General features: G+C 34.0%; 1 long non-coding RNA gene across 2 annotated transcripts; it reads right to left on the reverse strand.

Moving 5' to 3' along the window:
- Nucleotides 1-53: 53 nt before the first annotated feature.
- Nucleotides 54-23,790, reverse strand: LOC110378601 (uncharacterized). 2 transcript variants are annotated; one of them, XR_002429667.3, is made up of 4 exons: nucleotides 23,501-23,790; nucleotides 4,346-4,504; nucleotides 1,092-1,203; nucleotides 54-789 (listed from the first exon to the last, which is right to left on the reverse strand). It is a non-coding gene; the product is annotated as an uncharacterized LOC110378601 (long non-coding RNA). The 2 variants fall into 2 exon arrangements; XR_002429669.3 differs by lacking the exon at nucleotides 23,501-23,790 and adding an exon at nucleotides 13,714-13,820.
- Nucleotides 23,791-24,378: the final 588 nt, after the last annotated feature.

Here is a 24,378-nt window from a genome sequence, read left to right on the forward strand (position 1 = left end):
CAAGGTAGGTTTGAGGAACTACAAATTACTCTAAAGAAACATTTTCCAAAGTTCGTGCTTACGAAAATTTTAATACGTTCCAAAACAGTTAGTACAAAAATATAATCTAAGTATATTAATTAATTAATACATTAATAAAATCTCTAAAAAAACAACAGATCACAGATAAGTGTTGTGACGTTATCAACAAAATCTTGTTGTTGTTGACTATGATAAACTTAATTCAAAGTTATTTTGTATTTCTCTTCAAATTGTCTGATATTTTCTATTTTCTTTCGTAATAGCCTCCATTGACTACTGACATGATTCTTCCATTTTGATAATTCGATATTAATGGGCAATTTTTTCATTTCAAAAAAATCTTATGTAGTACCTACACCATCTTAAATAGTGACTAATAAAGAAGAATTAACAGTTATAAAAAAAAATATATAAAACATTTATTAATTTCGATAAAATTTTACAAGGAGGCGGGTTTTTAGGAAACATCAATTTAATGGCTTCTGTAAATACTCTTTAAATTTAACATAATCTCTTTTAAAAACTATCTAAAATTAAAATTAAGTCGATAGTTTTCTGAGTTACACTAATTTTATTTCTCTTCTGCGCAATAGATGGCGCTGTACTTAATCATGTTTATGCTATGAATCAAATTAGTGTCACACAGAAAACTGCATCTTTTCTTAATTCTAATATAAAATGTATATAAAAATATTTATTATGGACATAAACTCTGTCTTCCGAGATCACTCCTTAGCTTCCAATATTTTCTTATCACATATTCAGCACCTGGAATTAATAAACATTTAGGCATTATTTTGAAATTGTAGACATTATAATTAAAAGATTTAATAACTGCAACAAAATACATACAAACAGTAGTACAGTATATAATAAAGGCAAAATTATTCTCAAAATAGGTAAATACGAGATCTCAAACATTGACTGAAAACCTATAACATTGTGCTTGGAAAGTTACTTGGCAAACAGCGCCATCTATCATCTTACTTCCGAACTGCTAACACTCGTACTGTACCTACGCACAAGTAGCACCATCTATTTTGAGAACTCCAAACTAAAGTTTCGCCCACCTGAGTATAGATGTCGCTAGTGTGTCCGCCGCACTTCCCGCTCCGTCTTGTCCTGCCTCTTGAGGTCATTGATCGTCGTGACGCCGCTGAACAGCACTTTCGCCGTCATTTGCTGCAAAAATACAAATTATTACTTAATATCTATTGCGTTTTGATTGATTGGGCATCTGGTTTAATTTTTGGATTAAATTATGTCAGTGTAAGACATGTAATGTGACTTGTGTAGCACGGTTATCCGATGTATATCAATGCTGAAAATATACACAAAGTAAAACGGGCTATCTAACACTGAAATAATTTGGCAATCGTTTCAGTAGTTTCTGAGATTAGCGTGTAAAGTAAGGAGACAAAGTTTTCAGCTTTATAATATTAGCATAGATCATTAATCTTGATATTTTACTTGTACATAAATACATAACAGATGAAATGGATATGTCAAAGACTGCGAAATTAATCGTTAAAAGTATTGGAAGAGTTCCAAGTTCCACCTGTCTGGGAAAGTAGGACCTGGCGAGAATCTATGGTTTGTTTTAATATTACTGTTGTACAACTTTATAAGGAGTCGAAACATTTTCAAGTTTTTTGCACTTTTAAGTGAAAATTACTGAATGAATTGAAATGTTTAACAGCAGCAGTTACTTACTACTTATAACTCTTAAATAAATAATTATGATTTTTATGCTTTCGTTCGAGTTCTATTTGAAATTCCCACGAAACTGAATGCAGAAGCTAGTATTAATGAACAGCAATTGAAGACTAAATTAATGGCTAATTCGCAAAAAGTAACAAAATTCAGTTCATAATTTGACGTCTCAGGAACGATATGGCGGTTCGAAGAATTTTGACATCAATTGACTTACTTCGATTCTGTAAAACTAAAAGAAACGAAATAATCGTTTACTCCAATACAGCTGGAAAAAACAAATAATTACATTTGTTCCTGCTATTGTCATAATTACGACAAAATTATCATCATTGAGCAACAAATCGTGCATGTCAAAACGTCATTTGGCTAGCTTTTTATCAATTAAAATATAGCTTAAGTCTAAAAAAATACAGCTCATCTTCTACCCAGCCTTTTCCCAAACTTGGATGGGTCTGGGTTCAAGTATTAACCTGATGCAACTAAGTAGATACCAGTGTTTTACATGGATGACTGTCTATCTGTACCTATTCTGACTTCTGAGAACTCTTAACTATTACTGCCCAAGATATTTAAATGTCAGCCGAGCTCAATTTATTATTTGTGCCCAGTTCCAAAGCCTATGAATTCCTTTCATTAAGAAAACTTCTTTAAATCTCAACAGACCGCGACAAATTAACACTTGGGAATATTTTTGTTCAGCACTATTCCTAAATCGATCCAGATCAAATCGCAAGCAATAATTGAAATCCTCCATAACATATGCACTTATCACACATACACCAACTCGGCTCCAATTTTCGCCAAAAACACATTGACCAACTGCTGGAAATTGGACCGTGTTGAAACGCTCGCAATTAGTCGTACCATTATCATTTGTGTTTCAGAGAAAGGCCTGTTAAGGTGTATCGATTACTGCTGGACAAAGGATGCCTCGAATTATATCGTTTTGTGTTCAGACTATTACTGCTTTGGGATTCCGAATATTAATAGTTATTTGTTGATGTTCTGTTGTTTTGGTGAGCGGGGATTTGCTATCTTGTTGTTTAGGAAATGGATATTATAGAAATGGTGGTAGCTTTTCAAATATTTCGTTAGTCGAATTTGAGAAAAACTAGGGAATATCGTCTCGCTGGAGAAAAATAGAAGGTGCATAAAATACACGACTAATTGAAAACGGAGAGGAATTATAAATCTTTGGTATTATTGAACCAATTCCGGGTACTTATGGTTTCTTTGTTTTGGTTAAGTAAGAAAAAAACCAATAGCTATTTAAGAAACTTTGACAGTCGCAGTATCTTTGAAACGAAGTCAGAAACGTATGCATCGTTTGTAAATGTACTATCCATACTCTCATTACTTTACTCCACTAAAAAAAATATATTCTGTTTCTTAAAATTTCGCTCCAGAAGCGTCGCCTTAACCGTTATATTATAAGTGGACGATCAAGATCGGTTGCTCCACATTTAATAATTACAATTTCGGCTACACGACCAAGACCATATACCCACATACCGCACTACACTTACTTATGTAAAACTGGACAATCTGCATCATTACTTTGCATCAATAAAAAGGCTTTATGTCACACAGTTTTGACCGACTTTCGTTATTTTAATAGGTGATTAAGATTTTTGCTTTTATTTTTATTGAAGATTACAAGTAATTGGAAAGGAAAGTTTACTTTGTTACTCATCGTATGAATTCGTTATACTTTTGTTTATTGTCCCAATAATATAATGGAATAGTCTTGTACTCATGTCTGACTAACAACCTCGAAATATGAGCCATTTTGAGGATATTGCCTATTTTTTTTTTGGTGATTGGCATTAGGACAAACTCCTCAGCAACTTGAAGTTTTGATTCATTCAAGATCTTTGTATAAAATTAAATCAGCTCGGGCACGTAAGAAATATTAGTACATTTTTAAAGAATTATTTGTTTTTTATAGTATCTTTCAATCATATGGTCAAAAGAAGAAAATAAATAACTGAGCTTATTTTTACATTATTACAAGAAATGAAAACGATATTTCTATATACGCATGTTTGCTACAAATAGTCAGTGAAGCGAATATCCTTTCATAGGCGGACAGGCTTCGCAATGTATTTACACATTACATACATAATATATGAAGCATGTTTGTAATGTTTCTTTATGTATGGTTACAGTGGGAATAATTGTAATGGTTATCTGTGTTTCATTTGTATTTTTTTATGACAATAATTCTTCTGTTATTATCGATTGAACATGACAATATGTGGAATCTAGCTACCTCGTTGGTTGGTGTCCAACTTTTAGAAGGCCTGTAGGTTGATCGGGCTCTTAAATCAGTATAGAAATGCATGATAGCGCGTACATTATAACGATCAGGTATCAGAAAAGTTATAACTTGATTAGAAAACAGGATCCACAATTCTTTCAGAATTAATTGTCAGCCTACCTTCGGCTGACTATTGGGCGACAGTTTAGTCTTTAATGTGTGGTTATATGAAGGAAGCAGTTTATTTCTGCCAAAGTAATATAAATATTAGAAGCATATGTGCATAATACTTTAATTACCTTAAGGTCATTTTGAAAATACACATACGAGTACAAATGCAAATCTAACCTGATAGTTTCCATTGCTGGCAACACTGGGGGGAGCATAACTCCTCCCCCCGTACCCCTGGCCAGTCCCCCCGTGATACAGCGTGTTGTTATTCGCATCCCGTGTGGTCGCGGTCGCGTACGACGATTTGCAGTTTTGTGACATCCTGTATATCTGGATCTGGAAACAGATGGAGAACATTTGAGAATAGGTACGAAAATAATCACAGAAATATTATCTTCTAGTCAAACTAGATGCAGCGTGTGAATTAGTGTTCTACATGAAGATACCGCCTATCTGATCTTCTCATCCAAGTTAACTGGGCAACCCCTTAGTAAAACTGGGTGCTACAGTTTCTGGCTTTTGACTCTCTGTAACGACAAAGGCGTTCAACTGAATCCTATTTTAACGTGCCTTCAGAAATGCGGAAGAACTCGTCCTGACAAGATAGTAGTCAACCATCCACGGGTTGATTGGGAGCCCCTAAAACATTTGGCAACAGCAAAAAAACAAAATGGAAACTTGCTAAAAAGTCAGCAAATAGAGATTTTTGACCTATTAGTCTAGACAGAATCATCGGATCACTCGTTAATAATTCAATGCCTTTCCAATTATATATTTGGAGGTTTTAATGGTGTTAATGGAATTGAATAATTGAAAACGACGTCTGCTCCCGTCGGGGATTTGGAAGGCATCTAAAATAGTTTGTGCAAACTGCATGATTTTAGTCTATTCTGAAATTATTATGTGTTGCTGCAAAAGCTTCCGCTCGCGGTTTCATCCTCGTCCCGAGAGATCTTTCCGAATTCCGCATGTGAAGAAAAGAATTGTTTGTTTACCTATGATATTTTGATGTATGATGTCAAAATCCATTCGTCTTAGTGTGAAAGATTATGAAACCTACACAGTACATACATCTTTACAAACTTAGCATTTATTATTGCATTTATTTAACTTTCAACATATTATTTATATTTTTAAATATTAGATTATTAAAAAAAAACATTTAAAAATATTTAAAAAAATGTATTTATATTATTAGTGGTATAATTCTCAGCAAATATTTACCACAACGAATAATTACCTAGCTCTCTGCCATCGCTTTAATTTAAACGTTAAAAACCTACTGTCATACATTCATTTTCTTCTCTTTAATAAGCCTTTAAATAACTCATAACTTTAAACGTCTTTACCATGTCTCATACGCTTCATTGCAAAAAGATATGCCAAAAATGTCGGTAACTGCCCACTTCCCTCAAATTATGTCAAAAATGTCCATCGAGGTGGACCACACAACATAAGTTTAAAATTATCACACCCCATTTACATACCGTCTTAAACAATGTACAGTCAACGACAATAATTTACCTAACTTAGGGCTCGTTCCCAATGAGTTAGGACGAAAAAGAATGACTATCGTCGCCTTTGTATCATGTCATTTCTATTCGCAGGAAATTCTGTAGACACTGCAAAGACGTACAACGGACGATAATTGTCATATTTTGTTTTGCCTCCTTTTTATCATATGCACATTATTAATACGTTTGGTTTATTACGCGTTTACGATGTTAGAGAATATACCTAGATTGTTACCTATATAATACTCATATCCAGGTGCGAAAAGTAAATCCCTCATGAAGCAGGTGAATAGTTTAGCTGTTTGTATCTTTGCACTGATTTCCAGTTCGTCACAACAAAATGGGAATGCGCCCTTACAATTTTTTTTTTCAAAAAAAGAATAACAAGAAACATGGCTGCTATGTCTTCGCGTGGACGGTGGCTTGGGTAATTAAAAAAAAAACGGGCGAACCAAAACTGTGGCGGTACAGTTACTAACTGTAACACGAAACGAACAATTAAATACGCGGCCCGAGGCATAGGCGGTAGCGGGGAATTAATTAAGAGTTAATTAATATTCTTTTAGTATTTTCATATAATTTTTAAATCTACTGAAGCTTTTTGGTATTTTGGTATGAAAGTTTAAGATAAATATATATTTTAAGACGCAAGCACTATATTGTACAATAGGTATGTGGGTAAAATTTTCAGTTCCAGAAATATATTTTACTTGTTGTAAATTTAGTCGTAGTTCAGAAATTATTTTTGTAATTATTAAAAGGGAAAGGGCACATCTGGTCTAAAACCCAGGCTATTTCTTGCTGCACTTCGTCCCGAAGATTCCCTTACTGATTTAGGTTTAGAATACACTCGAACAATATGGTTACATAATAAAGAACATTGCTACCTAAAAACAACTATAATCATCAATTTATATTACACTGACTAAAACATATCGTCTTCTATTTACCATTACGCACAAAACAGACTGCCAAGAGCTATTTCAGAGGCAAGATTCATAAATCAACTAGGTATCAGGATGTCGAAAATTCAATACGCGTCGTTCTTCAGACATGTAGGTACGCGATTTATTACTACTATAAACGCTGAAGGAAACTATCGTGGAGCAACTAGATGTGAAGTATCGGTGGCGCATACATTTGATGTCACCGCGGTTCCACTTAGGGAGATGTACAAGGGGTTAGCTGAAAGCGGTGCTGTACTGGTCTATCAGACTATAAAAACAACTTTATTTTACTATAGAAATTAGTGATGTCTCTTTGCTTTCACGGCTCATGACACTCAGTCAGGCTATGAGAATCGTATAGGAAACGTTGATACTATATTTCGCGGATGGGTTCAAGCTCATGTTAATTGCCAAGATATGCAGAATAATACTATCTGCTTGGTTACGTTTAGGTTGCTCACCTAAACCTTTATCTTGAATTACTCTAGCTAAATGTGAAAACCGCGTGAAACTGTGCTTTTGTTTCATAACATGTACTGGATTTTTCTTTGCAATGTCACTTTGCATTTGCATTGCATCGCTTATGTCTTAATAAACTGGCTGCAGCAGGTCTTAATCAAAATAAGAGGTGCGACAGGCGTCATCGTTATCAGCCAAACATCTTGACTTGACCTGATTGTGGATGCATTTTAAATTATTATGTCGATCACTTTCGCAGTGTCAGTGAGTTGGTTTGTGTCAGATTTGAACCGGAGATTGTGTTTGGGCAACGAAATTCTCATCAATTGCCTAGTCTTTTCCCAACTGTGTTGGGGTCGCCTTCCAGTCTAATCGGATGCAGCTGAGTACCAGTGAAGGAGCCACTGCCTATCTGACCATAGACATCGTCAACTCAGTTACCCGGGCAACTTGGTAACTTACTGACCACCCGTAACGACTGCCAAAGATGTTCTGACAGCCGGGACCTAGAGTTTATCGTACTCTTTTCGAAACACGGTTGTTGGTCCAAGATCTATGTACTTCGAAAGAGCAACGAAATTCTATCGGTTGTTTAAAACTTCTCCGCTTTGGCGGAGTCTAAACCTTATCTAAAGTGGAGTTGCATTTTTGGTAAACTGAAATGTTTACCAAAAATGCAACCAGTTTTCAGAAAGGTTTAAATACGGAAATGCATTAAAGTTGCGTAACCCGCAATCAGATGCAATTTTGGTTATAAAGTGTTATAATCGGATCAGTATTTTCATCTTGACGCAGTTTAGTATTTATCCTTTGTTGAATAACAAAAGCACGTATTTTTTTTTAATCAAAGTCATTTATAGTAATTAGTTTCTGATATTTTTTGCATTATTGTTTGGATCGGAAATGGTTTCGTGTCGAGTAAAGTAACGGTGCAGGTTAAACCATTAGTAATTTGAATACTGTGACGCAAATAATTAGATTTAGATTTGTATGACGTCAACAAACTTTTGCTAACGTCAGAATCACCGTCATCTAAATTATAGCAAACTTTTTTATATTTAGTTTTTTTTTTTTTTAAGATTATTGAGGTTGATGCAAATGGGATGTTTTCTTTACAATATTAACTGTTTTCTGGAATTGTTATTCAATATCAAGTGTTTGTTTGCTTAATTGATGGAAAACTAATGATTTTCTTGCAGTCCGTTTACCATGATTTAAAAAACATTTAAATTCGTATTGTTTTGTATATTTTTTACCCGCTGTCGCTTGTAACTCGTCCATCTATTGCTGGGTACTTGTTTTTTTCGGCGTTCCGTCAAAATGGATTACCCATTTTCTTTTTGCCAGTACCGACATAGAAAAATGCCGTTTTATACGAAGCTTTTTATAATTTGGATGAGCATTTTTAAAAAGGGGCAAATAGTGTTACTTTACAACGATGTGTTGGTAAGCGACTTAATTTGGCGTAATTCGATGAATCTGTAGTTAGCTAGTTATACTTTATACTGTTAAAATATTGGTTAGTTGAGTAATTGTGTTATGTGACTTGTGCACTTTAGAAAAAAATAAAAACATTTGCGAATTTTCATGATATGATCACGATATGTTGTAACACGTTTTTTTAATTCTGCTTCATAAATAAAACCAGTAATTATGACTTTAATATTTTGTATGCAGCTCGATTTCAGCAAACAACAACAATACAATCTATGTTATGCCTCGATGCCTCGCGTGAACGCCTCGACAAAGGCGTGTGGGAAAACTAGCAAATCTCGCACCGCTACAACTTTTAACTTTAAAACGTTCAAAAAAAAACAATATACTTTTTTATCATAACGCACTTAGCAACCGCATATCACCTTGAAAAGGACCCGTTCTCGAATTTAATATAGAGCGATTATACAATTGCAAAATTACCATTTTCACACCAAAAACAATTATTTGCACCTTATTATTGAAGCGGTAAGGGTGCGATTGAATTTTTTTGGGCATTCGTTTTATTTTTGCTGTTACTTGGTGACCATGTAAGACGGAATTTTACCGCATACCTACTTTTTAAATAATGTACATAAGTATATTGTACTTATATGGTGCATTCTCGATTTTTGCTCTTATTTTGTGGTTGGTCACGTAGGTATACTCTGAAGCCACGTGTTAAACGGGTGTATCTACATTTTGAATCAAGATTTTTTGATGGCGGACTTTTGTATATTCGGGAAATGAGAGCAGTCTGAGTAAGAAATAGCAAAATTCATTGCTGCTTACTTACTTTTTAGATATTTTCATGTTATAAAACCAAACTTATTAAGTACTGCATAGAGGTATTGTACAAAAAAATATACGAGTCACAAAGTTGTTTTTAGCAGTAATAAACGCCCTAACCGATTTTGATGATGCCGATTCGCTGACATAGAAGTTATCGGATGTATTAGATGTACTATTCTTTGCGCCTGATTTCTCTCCGGTCGCGTTGACTTGTCCATCGAACCATCGAAGTATGGGAGTGAAGGAATAGTGAGTGCACCTGTGTCTGCGTAAAGCTTGTGCACACTGTGATACAATCGGCTATGTTTCCATTATTATTATTTCAGAAATATTATTAATACATAGCAATAGAAACTGTACAATTTCGCAACATTACTGCCCAATAATGTTTAGCAGCTCTGTATAATTTTAATTCCACTTGACACTTAGTTAATTACAATTGCAAACTAGAATGTAATGGCCTGTTTACACGTTGATTTGCAACCTATTAGTTTACTATTTAAATACTGCAAGTGATTGAAATATTAAGTACAGGGATCGGTATGTAATTTCACTTCGAAATGACACCGTATGGTTAAGTTCTTTTTAAATAACTATGGCGCTGGCGCTTCAATTAATACGTTGATTTTTAAGACAGTCAAAAATCAGACACTCAACATCTTATCAATTTTTAACTATATTTATATTTTACTTACATTATTTATTTGGAATATAGTAACAAAAGAAAACCTTTCAAAAGCTCTTCTCTTTTGCCTGAAAACTACATTGTTTTCTAAGTTTGTGACTGCGGTCACTAGGTTGACAATATAAGAGTCAAGTAAGCTTTTTATTATTTACCAACAGCTTCTAAAAGAATTGCCATATTCTTCATCTAAAAGTTCCTTCTTCAACCATTAAAATTAAAAAAATCTCTTTGAGCACCAATTAAAGCATAAGCGAACCTTAACTTTTGAGCTATCGTTTTTAATTTTACATCTCGCCAAACACTTAGAAGTATCTTATTAGCATTGCAAAACAACTTGTTTGTAAGTTAGTAGCAAGAATTTAAATTCTAAGTTATTTTATGTAAGTGTACTTGCTTATTTCGATCTTGAAGTTAGCCAATGACTGATCGGTTCAGTGACCTCTGTAGCTTCTGTGATGGATGTCCATGTTGAACCACTTTGCTTATCTATCCTAGATTATAATGGACAGCTATGCTAATTTATGTATGTCCTGAGTATTATTACATGTTACCGTGAGTGGTGATGATCAGAGAAACGATGGATGAGCAAGACGACGAACGCGAAAAGAAAAAGACGACCCACTGCTTAGAACTGTGCACCAAGCTATTCATTTCGTAACAATCTGTGATAGGTCTTTAAGAAACAAAAACATTCGACCTTAAGACTATATGGCTGGAAAGAATGTTACTCGTGAGATGACGGCAGACAGAGGAGTATGGAAGAAGATACAACATGCTGAACCGAGTCCAAATTTTGATTAAGAAGAAAGTGTCCTAGCCACTCTTTTATTTTTCCTTTTTTGCTGATGTAGGCGTAAATACCATTGATTACTAAAAAGGCGTGATTTGCGTGGTTTATTGAGCATTTAAGAATCGAAATCTTAAGTAAGAAGATTATTTTACCTGAAAGTTTTTAACTAAAAATTGAGTAAAGTCGGATGACAAACACTGTTTAAAATAAACAGGTATTAGTGTAAGACCCCGAGGATCCGCAGACTAATCCTCTTCGTAAGAGATTATGAAAAATTCATTTTTCTTATCATTTTAGCACTTAGTTTTTCTTGATAATTCGCTAAGAAAGTGCCGTTTTTTCAGCAAATGTTCAGTAATCTGGGTGATTGTTTATTTAGAACGTTTTTAATGGCTTTCAATAGTGCTATTAAGTGCTTTTTGTTGTGTCAGCTGATCTTGGGAAGGTTTTATAATGGTTGCTAATAAGTTCGTTGTAAATGGTTAAAGTCCTTAGTAATAAGATAAATGCAAAAACAAATGTGTCTGCATGTTTGTTGCGCTTTCAAGCTAAAACAACTGAGCCGATTATTTGGTCTACAGCCAGAGAAAGGACAAAAGATACTTTTTATCCAAATGTGGGAAGTAGTTCCCACGAACGCTAGTGGAACCGCGGGGAGCGGCTAGTCATATATGCGAGAGACGACATCTTAATATGTTACCTTAGAAATTAAAAACCACCTTTCCGGAGGTTATATACTGCAACTGGCCCTTATATTTTTTGTTACGTAATCATTAACGCGATCTAATGTCTACAGTTAGTTTTTATTCGGCACTTTACTGACACACTTAAAAACAATTGATTTCATTTCCAATTATAATCAATGAATCATCGACAATACTACTGGTACACCACAATGCTAATATCCAGTTTTAAAAAACTCTACCGACGCAGTCGGATAAAAAACATTAGTTGATTGAACAGTAAGAAGAAGAAGAGGAAGGGTTCCTTAAGAGAATATTGTCTTCAAGAAATCATCAATCCAGTTCCAGCCTTTTTATCGTCCCACTGCTGGGCACAAGCTTCCTCTCACACGGAGAAGGATTAAGCGACATTGAATCAAATTCGGCTGTTTTTACCGAGTTTTAATACCAACACAAAACAGTTAGTGCTTATTATTTTTTAATAAAAACAATTAGATCATTTGACATAGCTATTCAGATTAAAGATACATGGAATTACCAGACTAGTTCAAATATCTTCGTTGCCGGACCTAATGTATGAATATCTAAATACAAAATGGCGGACTTGATAAAGGATGTCCGCGTTTATTGTACCAAGGATTATTTATGTGGAATACTTGAGCTTGGAATGCTCCAGTTAAATGTATTAAATTGATGATTCAGAGTTTAGAAGGGATTTAGAATACATTGGTGACGATCATGCTGAATTATTGCAGGGTGCAGCGAATCCGGGTTTGAATTAGTCGGAAATTCTTCGAAAATTATGAATGGAGATTTATGGAGTTAGAATGTAATGTTTGTGGAAATTAAAAATAATATTTTTAGTAAGTATCTTATGGGCTAGTGCCAGTTTTCGGGGATATTTGCCTCTTTCAACAAAATGCAGTTTTTAACCGACTTCCGGAAGGTTTCCAATTATGTTGTTTTTTTTATTGCGGTTTCATCCCAGTGTCTAATTTAAAAGAAATTCCATATATTTGGGTACTCATTCGTTACAAAAGTATTGCTCTTTTTTCTATTTCACCAGTATTTACCTACCTGTCGATTTCGGTCAGATATCAATCATTTTCCAGAATACTTTAAACTCCAATAATTTCCCGGAACCAAGTAGCCCAACAAACAACGATGAAAGTAACTTATAATAGAGGTGCGCTAAGTAATCCCCGTATCGAATACCAGAGACTACCGGTTTGAAGTATTCAGAGCTTTAGGTCAGCTCTAGTCCGGTCCGTTAGCGGTCCTCTATAATTATTGTCTATGTCTAGCTACTATTATTGATGGCGGTTAGTGAATTTATTATTGGAAAAGTGCAATGGATTCATCGATACTAATATTGTGACGTTGAATTTGTTTGCTTGGTCGCCCTTATCTTAGGAGCTGCTAATCCGAATCCGATTTGAAGATGTAATTCGTGTATTAAGATTTGTAAACTAATTTGGAAAACTAATACAAGTTTTGTTTAGTAAAAATATTTAAATGAAAACGAGTTTTGTTTTTAAGATAATGTAACAGTAAATAAAGACGGCGCATGTAGAGTGTACGATTTTTCCATTAGAATGCAATAGTTAATAGAAATTATGTGATGATCAACAAAATATTTAGCTTGTTACCACCAAAAAGTACGTTTTATCAAACAGATGTAAAAAATGTATTTAATTATATTTTCTTTGCGTTCAAAATTCACAGAATTTATTTAAATATATTCCGAAATGTTAACGCGATTTCTGAAGCATAGCTGAAGTCGTGATTTTCAAAAAGTTTTAACGAGTGGCAGATTTTTTGGTACAATGCACACTCGTGTGAGTTTCATGAAAGTTAGAAGAGTTTTCAAGTTTTCAGTTTACTTTGCAAATATGTAAATGATTGATGAGAAAGCTAAAAGTTAAATTCAGTGACATTTTCGTTCTTTTTATTAATACTAGCACGTATTGTGGCGGGAGTGTATTTGACACCTCTGCTAGATACAAAATAATATTGAATGAAAAATTCAATAAATATATTTTCATAATTGTACCTACCCAAAACTTCATAATTTACTCAAATACCACTACAGATAATCTTCACGTTTAAACCACACACATTTTAACACAGACAGTAAGAAAACTTCAGCGTACACTTATAACTCTGAAAGAAAAATGCAAAGAAAATGAAATATTTACTCACAAATGACCCACAATTTGACAAGCACTAGTGCAAATCTGGACTATAACTAGTGAAATAATTTGTTTGTCTGTATATATATGTTGGGCATACGGTGTCTATGAATGATATAGCTAACGGTAGCTGACCACATCCGGGTTCGTGTCACATAACCGGGACATCCGTTAATACTGCTGCAATTACTTTAGGGAAAACCCCTTGGTTTTTGATATGAAAAACAATAAACAATGGGATACAAAATCTTTTTTTTTTCACTTATCTATTAACACCTAGCCCCCTAGACTTCCAGTTACCTACAGTTTTTTTATGGTAGCCTATCATCTAGACTTCTACTAGAACAAGCAACATTTCTGAGTAGGTATTGGATTCTGGTTCAATTTTCTATAAGGGCCAAAGATTAGGGGTAAATATTGGATAAAACCCCTTACTTGATCACACTTGATTTAAGCTACAAGAATTGGTAAACAACCTCTTTTAAATAAAGAAAATAAGTTTATCTCTTGAAATTGAGAATTGAATTGATTGATTCCTTATACTAGATTACAGGACTAAGAGCACCATGTAGAAATTTTTATTGGCCACACATGTAATTTTTCACTTAGTTGGTTTTGTAAGAACTGGCAAAACGCATTCTCCCTCTAAATTCTGGTAATCAATCTTGCCATTACGTGATAACAAAAGTTCTGTTTACCAACAGATCCGGTCGTGTAATCCATGTTTACACGTGTAACAACTCAGTTAAAACCTGTTGGTTAAACCCCAGACTTGTATCATTATATTATATAACGGGACTCAATCACTTTCGTTAACTAGTTCAGTTATTGGCAAATGTGGTAGGAAGATAATTAAGACTTTTTTTGGTGGTCGCGTAACAAGAGGATGTTACTTGTGAGATGACGTAAGATACAGGAGTGTAGAAAAAGAGATGCTTCTCCGACTTCAAATAAAATTGAGGTAAAGGGTGGGCGATGATGATGACTGATTTCATGGCAGCCGAAGAGCATTTTAACTGAAAATAACAAGCCTAAGGAACACATCGAATGCAGAAAGCAGAAAGAAGAAACATTAGAGTATGTAAAAATGCATAGGTGATTATGAAAACATTGCATACAACTACACTATATTCCTTTTTTAGATATTAAGGTATCCATAGAAAGGAGATTAAAAATAAAATAATTAAACGAATACTTTGATTTTCCTGTGAGAAACAACAAATAGTAACGCTCCTCACGTTTAACTAAAGGATCCTTACAGTTTAACTGCAGTCTGTTACCGGGAAATGCTACTTAATGCTGCATCTCAACGTGACATCCAGACAGTGTCTGGATGCTTACTAAACATCCTACAATACTCGTGTTTAGTACTTAAAGTACTAAATAGTTGTTCTCACATATATTTAGTACATGTATAAACTCTGATAGCTTCAATTTCGTAAAATAAAGTTTAAGAATAAAAGCCTATTTTTGTAATACATATTTGCAGTTAAGCTACACAAGAAAGTGACTAGTATACCCCAAAAACCAACGAAGTAAAAATAAAAATTCCTCCTCATATACAAGCACTCACATAATAGAGCAAAACAATTGAAAAACCATAAAATCAATACCCCATACACACAAAAACACTTCAACTTTTCGATCGTAACAAAAAAAAAGTATTAAGATAAGTAATACAATCATGGCCGCACCTTAACCGTCCCGTAATCGGTCCGTAACCGTCCCGTAATCGTCCCGTAATCGTCCCGTAATCGTCCCGTAACCGTCTCGTACTCGTCACAGCCCTTACGAGTCGCCCTTGTGGTACGTTTACGTAAGCTAAGTAGCGATCACTAGCGCTTACAGATTTTCGCTTTAGATAAATTGCTGCTTCAATACTGATGTTATTAGGAAGTGGGTCCAATTTAAAGAAAACAGCGATTTATGCTGGATTGTATAATTTTGTGTTACATGATTAATGTTTGTAGAACAATGTACTACAACAAAATCATAATTTTAATAAAAATAAAATAGTAACAAGATTGTTACTTTTAAATGATTATATTTTGTTATTTTTAAATGATTATATTTTGAGTTTTAATTTTTATAAATAGATTGCCAGACACCATGTATTAGACTTATTAATATTCATGGTGCCACTTAGCTGGATAGAAAAGCATTTGTTTTTTTCGAAATAACTATAAATCAGTATGTTTTTTTAAATACAGTTAAATGTGTTTTATGGAATTCTCGTCATGTACCGTAAATACCTTGTTTCCAATAACAACCTAAATATAAAATACATATTGATATATTATTCTAAAATATGTAACATTTCAAGTAGGTTATCTCCAATAGATAAACTAGTTTTGTTGAATTAAACTGGAGGATTTTAGATTAATTAACATAACGGGTTTTAAAATGTATTCTTAGGAAAATGAATGCATCTGTAAGATAAAGACTTATATAACGGAATTAATTGACTTACGCTGTGAGTCCAGGTGTGTGAAAATTTGATCACTGTTGTATTTAAAAATATACACGTGTTGAATGCATTTACATAAAAAATCGGCAGTAAAGACATATTGTTATTTTCTAAATATTAAATACTAATAGGTAATAATACGGCATGTGCATAAGTGACAAGGAAAAGAGTATTTTACTAAGTTCAATATTACCATATTTATCACTTTACTCCATTAAAAGCCAAGTCTAGTTAGAGTAACGCGGGACTGTTGAATGCTGGGTCTAGGGTTCGCTTCCCGGGTCGTGCCAAAATTGTCGTGTCGAATTGCCGTCCTATTGTGTCTGTGCAAAATATGCTCTTACACTATAATATGATCTGCGCAGCTGGCTGATCTGGCTTATACTTCGAAAACAATAGTTTTGTTCGAAAGCATGGGAATATATGAAGTAACTTTTAATAAAAATGACTCCCGCTAGTCGCTTGTTACTTACACTATTAACCTAATATGTGTCTCCTATTTTATTCGTAAGCTGTCTCTAGATATGCCTGTCCCGTTTCTGAACTAGTATCAATAACATTAATGGATTAAGTTTATTTACCTACTACATACTAGCTCTTTCTAGCGATGTTACTCGTTTTTTACGGTTTAATTTTCCTGCATAAAAAAAGTCTGACTCTCTAATTTATGTTATTGCACTAAAGTACGGTTATTTAGAAATATAATGAGTGGTGCTAGAATACATAAACACTAACTTCTACTTGTAACAAAGTTCCTCTGTGTTTCTCTGGTGCATAAGTTGTAAGGTTATATTTAAATCCGTCAAGAGCCTTTAACATGAAAGCATAATTCCGCATGTATAATCACACAACAACAGCAGTATTTGTCGGCTATTATATTATTTTCCTAGAATTCCCTTTGAACTTTAAAACGGTACCTAACTGAAATTATAAGAGAAACAATTTATAAAAGGCTGTAGATAGTCAGCGTTACAAACCGCAGTATCACCTCGGCTCGAGGTCGCGCTGCATAAAACTGTCGCACCTAAATATAAATTGACATAGTCATTGCAGTTCCTTATTTTATTGAGGTTGGTAGAAGATGAAGGAATAGGTGTTTGAGGGCTTATGATGATGGGGAATCACCATGGAGTGATGATGGATTCAGACATGGTGGACACAGTAGCTCTTTTGATTAATCAAACAGCTCGTAGGGATGGCTAAGAATAGAGAACAGAGACAGGTTGTACCCTAGTGGCACTAGTAGGCAATTTTTATTCGGATATTGAAAGTATTTCGCTTTAAAAGTTAGCCAACTTTTCCGAAGCGGACGAAGCAAAGTCGCGGGCAGAAGCAAGTGCAAAATAAAATAACAAACAATCAGTTTCTACTTTCTCAGCTAAGTATAACTTACTTCATCTAATATCTTAATAATTGAAATTCAATAATTTGGTTGCAACAGGAATTCACCTTCACAAGGCAAAACGTCGATAAATAACTGATTAATAATAAACTAATGAGTAATAGTATCGCGGCGGCTTTGTTTAGACAATTTCTTTGTCACCGAAGGCCGACTATGATTCATTAAACTGCAACGGTTACTCATAATAATGTCCAATAAGATGAAAATTATTATTTTTGATAATTTGTACGATAAGTGTGCTATCTCCACAGCTTCTGAATTGGTTACTATAATATCTGTAAGTAGTTTTGGAGTTAATTATTGTGTATCTTCAAAGACTGAAAGTGGTCGGATTCGAAAAATAAGAACGGTAAAGTTATTCGGTCTATGTTATATTGGTGTCTGATAGACCATTTATCGAGGAAGGCTAAAGGCTAGTGCTAGTAAAAGTATAGTCAACTAGCTTCCGCCCGCGGCTTCGCCCGCGTAGAGTTCGGTTATATCCCGTTTCCAAGAGAATTCTTCAAAAGTCCGGGATAAAAACTATTCTATGTTCTTTCTCAAGGTCAAAATCTATCTCTGTTCTAAATTTTATTAAAACCAATTCAGTGGTTTAGACGTGAAAGCGTAACAGACAGACAGACAGTGGTGTAACGTTTTGATTGTCTAATGTCTAAGCACGTAAGTATAAGAGTAGCGATTAGGTAGTCAACAAAAGCCCATACCTTTAATACAGGTACTTCAAACTACAACTACAAACTCTGCCTACCCCGGCTAGCATCACCTTTAAGAAATCTAGACATCGCGAGAGCATCTCTAGACCTAGGAGAAAGTCAGGTCTTTGAACCTAGGCAGAGTTTCTCGAGCGTGGAAAACGTTTTGTTGTCATTAACTTGATATGTTGTTACTGTGAAGTATTTATTTGTCGCTTTCTTGGGTGGAAGAAAATGTTAGGGTCATATTATGTCTAACCTTTTTGATCTTACCATCCCAATAGTTTAGAAAACTCTTATAATAATGCCCCGTTACGCAACCGAACATATAAATGTTTTAAGTTTGGGTACATCTGTACTATATCTGCTCCCCACGGTTTCACTTTCCGTAGTTAATCAGATAATATTATAGAGCCTATGATACTCACAAATGACGCAGCTATGTATTGATAAAAGATCAGTCTCAAATTCATAAACACTCTAGGTACGCACATGCATATAACGTTATAGAAATAATCCTAGCCAATCTATGTCCTAATTACATGTGCATTACAATTTTAGTACGCCTTTTTTGATAGAGCCATTTCCTCCAATTAATAATTTTGCTTAACCGTTATAATCTTTTCCATCATAATCACGTTTGACATAGTGGTCCTATCAAAAATAGAAGTAAGGTGTAATAAAGGGATCGAGACAGGTGCGTTTATATCCGAAACAGAGTCGTAATGCAGAACAATAAAGCGATGGAGTATCACGTTGAGTTGCCAATAAAACAAATTATTTGTTGCCGACAATTTCGTCAAGGTGGCTCGTGGCTACTAAATCAGCGATTTAGACAAAGATATATTGCCTTTCAAAGTTAAGGTCAGTATTTTTTTTATTTCAAATAGGCCTATGAAAGCTCTTTCGAAACGTCAAAGTAGTTAGTTGCACGGTTCCAAAAAGTTACTCAAGGCAAGAAACTCCATGGACACTCTTTTTAAAAGAAAATGCACGGGTAACTGCTCTACAATGTACTATGAGCATGTTCTTGTGTTCAATTTTAATAAAATTACTAGATACATGTATTAATATGAATAAGTGGCTGTATATAAGAACAACAATATCCTGTGACTCATCTAGGACAATTATGTAGGTACATTTTTTAACACAAACTCTTAAACTGCAACGCCACAATGAAACAATTTAAATTACATTTTAACAAAAATCTGGGTGCATATAATTAATCTTTTAAAAACCTGATCCAGTTAATGACAATGCGCATACAAGTAGGTATATGTACCTGTAGCAACTGTAGGTACAGCCTTGATACAAAAAATACATTTTCTTACAAAAACATTGAAATTTTACGAGTTTATTTAAAGGCAAGTTTACGAACTCGCTCATAATATAATGTATGTATGTATTAAAGTATTAAAAGTGAATGATTTATTATAATTATTGTTATTTCCTTGATGATCTGGAAAATTTATTTTTTTGCGCAGAATTTTGAGTAACTATTTATAATTTTCTTATCAGTTCTGTGGTATCGAAATAAATATATTCTTATGATTTTATTTACAAAGTTTCATCAGAATCGAGTTAGTTGTTTCTTTAATGTGGACCAGATAAAAATAATTTAAATTGTTTTTTATTTACTAGGGACATATTGTTATTTAAATTAATGTTGACGGATTAAACAAAGAAGGTTTTAAATTAATAAAGACAGTATGATTTACGTGCACATGATATCGCATCGTGAAAATTTTATTTGTAAAATTACCTATATAGGTTCTAAAGGGTTGCTTATGTAACTGTGTCACTTTAAACTTATCGTATCGACTTCTCTATTACTACCTACGTTATAATTTATCTAAAACAGAGCCAAAGTCAGAAGCCAGTAAATCTGACAACCAATCTTACTAAGGGGTATAGGATTGCCCGAGTAACTGGGTTGAGGTCTGATAGACAGTCGCTCCTTCTAAAACACTGGTACTCAACTGCATCTGTTTAGACTGGAAGCCTACCCCAATATATGTAGTTAATTATCAATTTATTTTAAAAAAGTTTCAAAGTCCGTTTTCATAGCTCCACACTCATTTGTCGTCTTATCCCTAAATTGGTACCGATAGCAACGAAATTAAAACTCGCAACTGATACCTACCTGAGAGATTTAGCGGTTGATAGTAATTAACTTGCAGACCGTACCGTTCGTAATTAGGCTTGTTGATTGCACGATTGCTCATTAATGTGTTTCAATAAACGTTCATTAGTAGCACTGATGAAATATTGGTTACAATTTTGTTGGTTATTTTAAAATTTCTACAAAAAGTAAAATTAATATAATTTTGAAAAGGATATTATATAAAAAAGAAACTGACCTAAAGATTTTCCGTATTTATTTATATTTCCCGATTTATTCTTTAAAACTACAACTACGAATGATCGCGCAATAAGATTGTTTCAAATCGCACATGTCAACAAATCTTTAAATCACTAATTGGAAACTAGGTACGTCTGAACTATCAAAATCGTAACCAAAATTATTCCATTAAGTATGTTTATTAAGTATTTTTTTACGATAATTAATTATTTTTATAAACTTGACATACAAAAAGATGTAAAAAAATATGTCGACTATTTGCAGCCAATGCGTAATATATCATGAACATCATAGGTATATTGAGTTAGCCTAGAATAATATAAGACCTAGTTTAAATCTAGAATGTAAGAAGTCACAAGAGAATACCGCCAATTTAGTATCTAGAAAAAGTATTTTTCGGAAAATAGAGCTCTTCTTTCCAATTGTCACGTACTGATTGCAATTGTTGGGTTCCCAGTGGTATTTTGAAAAATTCTAGAGAAAATATTTTCAGGTTAGATTAGACAACCCTAGAACGGGTCGATAGATCATAAGGTTAAGCAGCGGTTGGTGCATTCATCTCCGAAAACTCGATAAATTGGTGGACCCTTTTTTTTTACTACGTCAAAAATCATCAAATGACCCTTCCCGCTGTGGGTTAGCAGCGCTGAGGGAGTGTCAGACTCTTACTGACTAAAAACCGTCGTGTTCCGTCACAGGCCTTTTATGTACCAGGGCCGCGGTAACTCGCGCAAACAATACCGCAGCCCCGGCAATTGGTGGACCCCTGCTGTCATTTGAACATCTTTGGTATCCTTTACGGGTGATCAGAAGCCAGAAAGACCGATAAACAGCCTTACCATCTCGCATCGGTTTAAGTGAGGTGGAATCAGATAGGATGTCGTTCCATGTCTACCATATAAACATTGGTCCATGTACAACTGGGCCGAGTGGAAGCCGATCTCAATTTTTTTGGAAAAGGGTTGCCAGATGATGATAGGTGAACGTCTCAACAAAATACTTTTAAAATAAGTCATCATCTGCGAAGAAAAATGTTGAAGAGGACGTGTGATGAAACTTAGCTTAGTAAAATTTTTATAGTGCTTTGTACCACGCCAAATAAATAATTAAGTTACCAAGACTATCTATTGTTTCTTAAGCTTAGTATATAATTAACAATACTTAAAGAAAATTAATAATCGAAGACAAAGTACATTTAATTGTAAGTACTCAGCCAGAATATATCTACGACTTAAATATGTCCATAAAAGTATTTAAGTATTGCTAATTTACTTAAACTCCTCAAAATTATGACTTAGGAACCTTTTGAAATATTCATATTTCTGTAGTCGAAATTACCACTCTAAAGTGCAAGAAAATTATATGCTTTACGTAAAACTAAAAAGGAGATAATAATGATTTTTAGTCCAGGTAATTATAGTCTGTATCTGTCATGAAAATATTTAGAAATGAACATAGGACATGCCTTCAACAGGTTTCTGTGGAGATCTAAGGGGGAGGCCTATGTTCAGCAATGGACGTCCTATGGCTGAGATGATGATGATGATGTCAAAAGTGATAATAACTCATCTGCAGAGTTATTATCACTTTTGATATGACGGCATTTAAGACCCAATGTGATTTTTATATGAACTAAATAAGTATTTGAAGGAGATTACAAGATTACAGGAGGTTACACTGCCTTTTACATAATCTTTTCTTTCCTCTTCTCTCCTTCATCACATGTATTTGAAGAGTAGAGTTCCGTAATTTAGTAAATTGTATAGAAGTTACTCAGACAACACCACGGGAAGCAACTACATAATAAATACCAATATCACTAAACATTTTCAATAATTTTAAGTCAATTTCAGAAATAGGCTGTCTAGATTCCAGCAGGCCACGATAAGGAAGCAAATTGGCACTTTAAGAGTCGATCGATAGGTTGCAGGTTCGTATCTCGGCTGAGGCACTTAACCGAAGTACTCTCGATTCGACGAGTTAAGGGGAATAATAGTTCTGTACGTTATTATTAATATTGAATAATTGGAGATTTTGATTTATTTTGTTGAGTTTTTATTGATGGCAGAATTTGTGGGTCAATAGGTAGGTCAGATAGGCAGTCAGTCCTTGTAAAAACAGGAAGTCGACTCTAATATGGTTGGGAAAAGGCTAGTTAGTTGACGAGCTTTATAACAGAAAATAAAGGTTTTATGTTCTGTCATCTTTATTTCATCTCCCTCCAAAACCATAGTCCCATAATCATAGGTTTGATCCTAACAGGTGCCGTACATCTTAAATCTGGCCTTAAATATCGATACACATGAAATAATGCAAAAACAGTAGTTCCAGCAAGTCAACAGCATATTATTTGCAAAAAAACATAATGATTTAAAATTGATATGCTAATATGAGTAAAATAAATGACGCGTAACATATCTATGCGAAATTCCTCTATGAATCAATGACATTTCAATAATAAAAATAAGACCGATAATTTATTGTAACAGTTCAAACCCAGACAGACTGGACCGGTTACTTCATAGTAACAAAAAAATAACGCGCCGAACACAAAACACTTCGCAAAAAACATAAACATACGCAAAAAGAGTTTTTTCTCTCGTTAATATTTAGGTTTTTTAGTCTGTTACAACGAAAACGGCTATTACGTTTTTGTGGCCGATAATCATTTGATAGGCTTTGTACTATTGATTGATGCTTTACAAAATAAACACTGACAAAAACCATTCAATTTATTCATGCAAATATTTAATTGATTACTAACTTATCAATGCAAATAAAAAGAGTTAACAAGGCTGTTAACATAATAATGCAATATAATCAAATACCGGAAACCATTCGAATTTAAAACCAAAAACTAAAATGACAACTCACCTGCTTCCTTGAATGACAGCTTCAAAAAAAGGCACGATATAAAACACTGGCTATAAAATAAAATAAATAAAAAGAAAAGAGAAAAAAAAAAACACACGCGACAGTTTCAAATTTCAAATGAGAACAGTTGGTGTGATGCCAAACTAAATTGGACAGGGGGTCCGAAAATGGCGGTGTCTAGAAATTAAGTGATATATTTATATGAGTTTTAAGAAAAGTTTTGAGGGTTTTCGCTAGCAAGCAGTGCATCAGTTTGTACGGCACAGTAATGAATGGTGAAGCGAGGTGCTCGCTTGAACAGCTTTGGCGGTAAATGTGTGTCTTAAAATGTGATTGGCGCGAAACTACTTGATACTTTTTGGTATTTTTGCAAGTTGTCCTCTAGATAAGTTATGTATTTTGGTAGTGTTGGTTATGATTATTAGGTGAGGTACAGTTTATAAGTTTTCTAGATAGAAATATTGATGTGGTTTGTAATTTAAATTAAAGGTATACTTTAGATTTTTATCTCATATGCTGTTCTTCCCAATATTTTTGCATTCGTCACTTTTCGCATCACAAATTGTTTTCAATTTCGACGTAACTATTTACTTTTATTTTTGTGAGTTTTCAATAGTAATGCCATTCTCGGTTTACTCTGACTGTGCAAGTGTGCATGTAACCACAGATATTCAGTACGTTCAGAAGTACACTGACATAGGAAATGTTAAAATATAATTGTGTTGCAAAAATATAATTTAGCACAGTCGTGATGTATCAAAACGTGTTGATCGCAGTCTATAGTGTAGCGGTCTGTAGTCTCGAATCGACTTGGCATTTTGGCTGACAAAACGCTCGCGCCGATGTTGAGTGGTATGGAGTCAAATGTTTGTTTTATT

The sequence above is a fragment of the Helicoverpa armigera genome, chromosome 2 (genome assembly GCF_030705265.1).
Source record: "Helicoverpa armigera isolate CAAS_96S chromosome 2, ASM3070526v1, whole genome shotgun sequence".
NCBI classification, from domain to species: Eukaryota; Metazoa; Arthropoda; class Insecta; order Lepidoptera; family Noctuidae; genus Helicoverpa; species Helicoverpa armigera.